The sequence below is a fragment of the Coloeus monedula genome (assembly GCF_965178545.1).
Source record: "Coloeus monedula genome assembly, chromosome: 1".
NCBI classification, from domain to species: domain Eukaryota; kingdom Metazoa; phylum Chordata; class Aves; order Passeriformes; family Corvidae; genus Coloeus; species Coloeus monedula.
Genome location: NC_138781.1, coordinates 88,649,075 through 88,656,295, shown reverse-complemented (window position 1 = coordinate 88,656,295; position 7,221 = coordinate 88,649,075).

Here is a 7,221-nt window from a genome sequence, read left to right as displayed (position 1 = left end):
TCAGCTGCTGTAGAGACTCCCTGAGACTTCTCACTGCCTGTGGATGTAGAGTGCTGCTGAAGATGAAGTGTCTGGACTACTGTGTTGCACCACATCTTTGTTTTCCTATTTCACATCTGCTAAAGCATCAGAGGAAAACAGTCAGGGTAATTTGACCTTAGTAACTTTAATTACACAATTTGATAGCAAAATGAAGAATCCTCAAAAATTTCCTTCTCAAGAAAGTTACAAATTACTCTAAGAATATATGCAGATTATTTGTATAAATCTGACAATCATGGAAAAGAGGTCCTTTGATAAAGAACAGCCATCACAGTTTTGAGAGGCGAGGAATCATAGAATCAACGTTGGAATGACCGCCAAGAAATCTTCATTTTGTCAGGATAGCAATCACAGGGCAGTCCTTTCTGTTGAAAGACTGCTCTCTTATCAAAGGATGTATATCACTTTGTGTACATCATATAATTTGTCCTCCAAGTTTTTCCCTTTAATAAAGATATGCTAAATGCCTACTTCTGGCCAGACAGTATGAAGTGCAAGTCCCATCAGTCTCCTTGGATGACTATTTTTCCAAACAAAAGGAAATAATTTAAACCAGAGAATGACTCCTTACTCCTTTAGTATAGTTGAATAAATAGACAAGACTTGTAAAAAATAGACTTTTAAATCACTGTGGACACAACTTCTATTTTAACACAAGTTCTCAACACTCTCTTTAAGCAGCCAATCCACTGCTTGCTGTGGATGGAGCAAGGGAATCTTCTCCTACCAGATAGTTTCTGAGAAAGTTTTGGCTTAATTGGGTAAGAAGAGTTAGTGAGAGATTAAAACTTTGTGACAAGAGATTAATTTCAATTATAATGCAGTGTACATTGGTTTTGGTTTGGCAATTTTTTTAGTGCTTCTTGCACCAAGAAAGCAAAATATGACTTCCTTTGAAAACAGCAGTTTAAACACAAAGCATGTAGTTCAGACTTGAATTGACTATTACACATCTGCATTTTGCTTATTTAAAGTCACAGGATGGGAATGCTCTCAAAACTCCATACCAGCTGCTCTGGAGAATGGCTTGAGACATGACCTGGCTGCTATGGAGAGTGTTGGTGCCTACAGCACATGGGGAGAACCTGCCTGAAACACATCTCAGCTCTGCATCCATACCCTGAAAGCCAACAAAAGGCACAGACTCCTTGCAAGGCTGTGTTGTACAGAGGTGCATTTTAATTTAGAGGGTGCTGGGATCTGCACACAGCTCAGTGCACTCACTGAGGAAAGATCTGTTTTGTTTCCAGTTCAGCTGGATTGCTGTGCCTCTTCTCTCAGCTTGGTAAAACCTACTTCTATGTAATCTATTTTTGTTTACACCATTTAAATGTTTCTGGCTTTCAGATGGCAGTAGCCTGATGATCCTGCTTCAGCTGTTGTGAAAATATGCTCTAAAAGCTACAGCCTGCAGGCAAGTTATGGCATTGAAGATTTTCTCTTTGTCTTTATTATTTTAATTACCCCTCCCTCAGGAACCAAGAAAATACTTGAGACAAAATCACAGTCACGCTAAGCTCCCTAAGAGTTTTGCCACTGACTGCAGTGTGGCTGGATTTCATTTTGAGTCACAATTCTTGTTGCCTTCTCTCCTTATCTGTGGCAAAGCTGTGAATGAGCACGACATTTTGAATAAATCCTGATTTCTCATGTCATAAATGAGAATATAAAGTATAGTTTGAACTGAATCTCCTCCTATTGCAGTATAATTTTGAATTTTTCTTCTAGTGATATTTGGCATCCTAGTTGAAAACTTATTATGCATCAGGAAAGTAGCTGACTTTGATTTGGGGAAAGTAAATTCTTTTAAGGTGTCATTTCACTTAACACCTTTGATGTCCAAAAGTACCTATTTTCTTCATCACTTCATTGGAACTGAGAGAATACAGCAATTTATAATTCTTAGTGTTGAATCAGTCTATGTGTTAATTGTGGAGCTAGCAGTGGGAACAGATGTGTTTTTGTAGAAGGGTGGGCTGAATGTATTCATCTTTTTAATGTAGTTTCTGTTTGAACGATCAGTATCGCTTAAAATTCCCCTCTCCTCTACACCACCTTGTGTAAGTGCTCTATTTTGTACAGTCCAGGAAGAGCACATCTCTCTCACTGGAGCTTAGGACTCCATCTCAAATTACAAAATGTCTCTGACTATTCAGCCTTTTGAAAAAGCTGTAAATAGAGATATAACTTACCTAGCAACAAAAAGTAGATCTCCACAATGTGGTCTATGAACACAGTGAGTTTATTCAGTTATGGTCATGCCATAGCTTTTCTTTTTCTGTCTCTAGTCTTTAGACATAGACTACAGAAAAAGTCTTTTCTATACTCAACTGATACTAGGAAATCCTCTTGATAACAACTGGGCAGAAGATGAAGTGTCTAAACATCTAAAACTAATGAATTTGATGAAGTTCTTGCTGAATCAGTTAAAAACCAGAATCGAGTGAATACTTGGTAGAAAACATGTAAAGTTTTGAAAATTTCAGTCGTTTCAGTCTTTTGGTGAATACTGAAAATCAATTTGTATCCTTTAGCTCTTAGAGCTATATTTAGTGAGTCTTTTTACAAACTTTAGATTTTTTTCTTAGTGCTTTCATTTCCCCTTTCAGCTTACAATCTCCACCATATATTGAGTGATAGAATAAACACAATGGAAAAGAAGTATGTAGACAGAAAGGAAGGAAAATGTTTTGCCCCCTTCCATCTTGATGTTAAAAAGACTTATTTTTTTTCTGGACAGCTTTTAAAAATATTTTAAGCCTTTGCTTCATTTATAGTAAAAGAAACAGAAATAATTTCGAGTTGGTTTTGTTCCAGATTAAGCTTTATTAAAATTCTACTGTGTTAGAAGACTTCCTGTCTATTTAAGGTGAAAAGCTTTGTCCATGACAAAAGAAACTTATTATCATTTCAAAGGTTGGTCAGCACTTTTGCCTATATACCTACTAGGCAATAATGACCAAGTTGACCCTTTTTAGATCGTTGGATTCTTTTATCAGTGCATTCTACTAGTTAAAGATCATGCTTAATGCTGACTTTCATATAACGCTTTCATGAAAGTTCCTTTGAGAGTGAAAGCAGTGGCCAGATTCTGATCTCTCCTCTTCAGATCTTCTGCTATTGGATTTTCATTTCCTAAATCAACGTAATAGAAAAGAAAATTATGCCTGTTCTCAGTATATATATGAAATATAATAATGTTTCTAAAGAAAACTTCATATCTACTAGACAGTTTTCATTAGTCTATTTAATAAAACTTTTAAATGACCTTTTTCTCTGTTGGAACTAACTGAATTGTAGAGCTTAGTGTCCTTTGGCTAAGTTCCAAAATGAAAAGTCACCCTGCAGAGTTCAAGTCTTTGCAGAAAGAAAACCAAGTCCACAGTATTTGAACTCCAACAGCCATTTATTATTAGTTATTGAGTCTTAAATGTAGTGCTAAATAGACAGAGAATGCCTATATTCTGCTTATATTTTGGACCTGGTTTTGAACCCTTAACACATGAGAAACTTACGTTAATGCAAGTTTCTGAGGAGTACAAATGGCAAAAAAGAGTATTTTCTGGGCTTTCTGGATATCTTGAGGAAGTACATTAGAGAATAAACTGATACCCTAAGTCCAAGTGTACCACAGGCTCTGAGCTTGGAAGCTGCAGAGCAGCAAGACCCTCTCCGTCTAGGAGGGGACTGCATGTTTTGTCCTCTTTGCCCCCAGTGGCCTGGATACCCTTGAGCACAGCCAGGCAGTCTCATTAGTTCTTCCATCTTCTTCTTCCGTCATGGGTCAGAGGAATTTATCTTCTCTAGCCCAAACCTTAACCACTGCAAAGAAGAAGAAAACAGGGAGCTGGGACAAACTTCTCCTGGGCACAAAGTCCTGAAGGCATCAAGGCTTTTGCACCAATGTTTGCCTTTACTTTTTAGACTGTTCTTGAGCAGGAATAATGTTTACATAGTCAGAATACATTATTGCCAACATTATTTCTTGTGTGCTTTTTCTTGCAGAAAATGACAATCTTTTATTCTTAGAGAAAATATCAGCATTTTAGGTTGTTATTTTCATGGTACAGCATCGTGTAGGGTGTTACCAAAGATTAGTTATTTAAGGGAAAAGATAAGCATGTACTTCACTGCCACTGAAAAGATGCATTGCTACTTCTCCACTTAACCATTTTAGTGGTGCTATTTTGGATAAAAAACCTTATGACAGTACATTGTCTTGAATGATACAGCTGTAGTCTAGGAAACTAAACATATCTTTCCTGGTGTTTTTATTTGTCAGATGAATATTTTCAATACTCATGTGTATCTATTTTTTTTAACCCACCACATAATGAAAAATATTATACTAATAAGACTTGAGCAGCCATTTATTTTTGTATGTATTAGAAAGAAATTTAAGTATAGACACATGCTTAGTAATAATTCAATTGAACATTTTATCATTGTCAAAGGCATCTTTAGAGGAATCCATCAACTCTTCTGATTTTCATACAAGTCAATTTACTGTCTTCAAAATGTAATGTTAATGGCACTCAGTGTACACACTGTAATCCTTTAAAATAATGTACATGGCAAACGGATATGTTCTCATGCATTAATAATTTAAAAGTTAATTTTAGGTACTTACTCAATATGATTAACTGATGGATCAGCAGTCTTATATATGAGAAACAGTGAGCACACTCAAAGGAAGAGCAAACTGGAAGGCAGCCAGGTGGCTGCTTGCGTGATGTTTCCAAAATACCTGAGCTTTATCCCTCCAGTTTCCCTCCAGTGGTGGATGCAGAGCACCACAGTCATAAAGGTGGTCTGGTTTTAAGACGAAGTGTGTAAATTGCCTTAGAGGTTGAGGTAGCAGGACTTTTGGGGAAGAAGGGGATGTTTTGGAAGGTGGGAATCCCTGCAATGCAATCCTGCTGGTGGCTGGTTGGCTCTGCAGCACCAGACCAGTTATATAACTTCTCTCCTTTCACTTCTTGCTTTTTGAGGACAGGCTGTAATGCAGGGCTGTAAATTGATATTCTAGGGTGGAAATACTACAGATGACAAAGTATAACTGTTGCATTGCGCAGCTAAGGAATGTGCCGGGGGCAAATAACATTCAACAGTGTGTAGAAAAGGCGTGTGTCAAAGTCCTTGGCCGTGCCCACAGCAGCGGGTTCTGCGAAAGCAGCAAGAATTGGACACCTATTGCACAAACCCTGGTCAAATCATACAGGTACATGTACGGCTGCAAAAAAGATGGAGATTCTCTCTTCACAGGGAGACATAGGGAGCAGGCAAGCAGCAACAGGTACAAGTTGCACAAAGAGAGGTTTCATCTTAATTTTGATTCACTGAAAAAAAAGAAATTGTTTTACAGTTAGAACAATTACCTACTAGAAAATCAACCCCAGGGATGGGGTGGAGTCCCCACAACTGGAGGCTTTCAAGATTTGATTGGACAGGGTGATAACCTCATCCCTTTCCCATAAAAAGTTGGACCAGCTGATTTTTGGAGTTCCCTTCCAATCTGGGCTGGATCTTCATGTGCAGAAAGTTTCTTACATAAGCATGTGGGACTGTGATGCCAGCAATGCTAGTCCATCCACCTGGGGTCTAGCAGGGAGTAGGTGCCTCCTTGCCTCTGGAGTAATCCCAAGCAGGAATCTGATACCACCTGCATTCGCCTTTTCACTACATAATTTGGACAGGAGACAGGTTCTCCTTTGGTAAGGCACCAGCACTCTGAGGCTGGACCCACAAAACGCAAGGTCAGGGTAGATAGCGGCTCACAGCAAGTCAGGGCAGACCAGCCCGGGGGTAGGAAGAGAGGGCTGAACGGGGCTGAGAAGTGACGGCCCACAGAGCAAGGTCCCTATGGACTGGGTCAGGACAGGACAGGACGGGCGGCAGCGGTGCTGACAGACTGAAGAGCAGCGCTCAGCCACTGCATCAAGTGGAGACGGCCGAGGGAAGTGCGGTGCCGAGGAGAGGCCGGGGGGCTGGTGGCGAGAGCAGGGTGAGCAGCGAGCAGGCAGCAGAGTGGCATGTGTGTTCAAGAGGCTGAGGTGACACACACAAGGAAGCTGGAGAGATTATTTGAGGACTTGTACAGGGAGAGCGAGTGGTGAGAACAGAGAGAGACCAGAGCATGGCTGGAAACACGGGGACAGGAGGGGCGGGCTGATAAGAAAAACATTCCTTTAAATACAGTAAAGAAGAGCCACGGAAAAAGAAAGAGCAAGAGCAGAGAAGGTATCCTGTTACATTTCAAAATATATTCAGCTCGGCCGCTTAGCCACAATACTCCCATTAGTGTACATGTATCTGTCTTAGGAGAAGCCCAGAGATTTCTCTCACTTCTCTTTGGGCTCAGTTTCCTTTTGTAGGGCTGACCACTTTCTTATGAGAAGTGTTTTTGCGTCTAGCGAAGTGAATTTTCCTCTCTTCAGGGAGTGTGACAACTCTTGTTGGAAGTCTGTATGCTTTAAACAGTAGCTCTCAGGGAAGCGTGCAGCTTCGCTTCACTTGAAAGAGCTTGTCCACAGTCCGAGTTATTTGCAAGGTACTTGCAGATAGGATGGCTCGGAGCTACACGGGTGAGATACCAAAGGTCCCAATGCACACAAGTTCGCAGCAGCAGTCTGTAGGAGTGCTAGTGGCAGCCTGAGGATCCCGGGAGAGCAGGGCGCTTGGCAGTACGGAGGAGCTCTGAACAGCCCACTGTTGGCCCACGCCGGGAGCCTGCTCCGTGCTGTCTGGAGAGCAGGAAGGGGAGCTGGGGCACTTTCCCTGCGCAGTTTCGCGGGGAAAAATGTGAAAACAGGACCGATAAGGTTAAAGAAAAAAATCCAAGGACAAATGCCTCGCGTGTGCAGATGCTCTGTTGGTTTTATTTTAAAGAAAAAAAAGCCCTTCCCAAGACAAGCACGCGCCGGTGCTACCTGCGGGTGAACTTTTGTTAGAGGGCAGAAGACCCGCCACAGCTCAGAGATCTGCCGCCTCCAGCCCCGCTCGCCCCGGGACGCGGGAGGGCGGGCAGAGGCACCGCGGCCGCGGGCACTGCCGGCCACCCCCCGCCCTCGGCGAGGCGCGGGCCGGGGCTGCGGCTGCGTGCGGCGGGGGCGGGAGCGGGGCGGGGCCGAGGCGGGAGCGGGGCGGGGCCGCCGGGAGTCAGCTGGGCGCGAGGGGAGA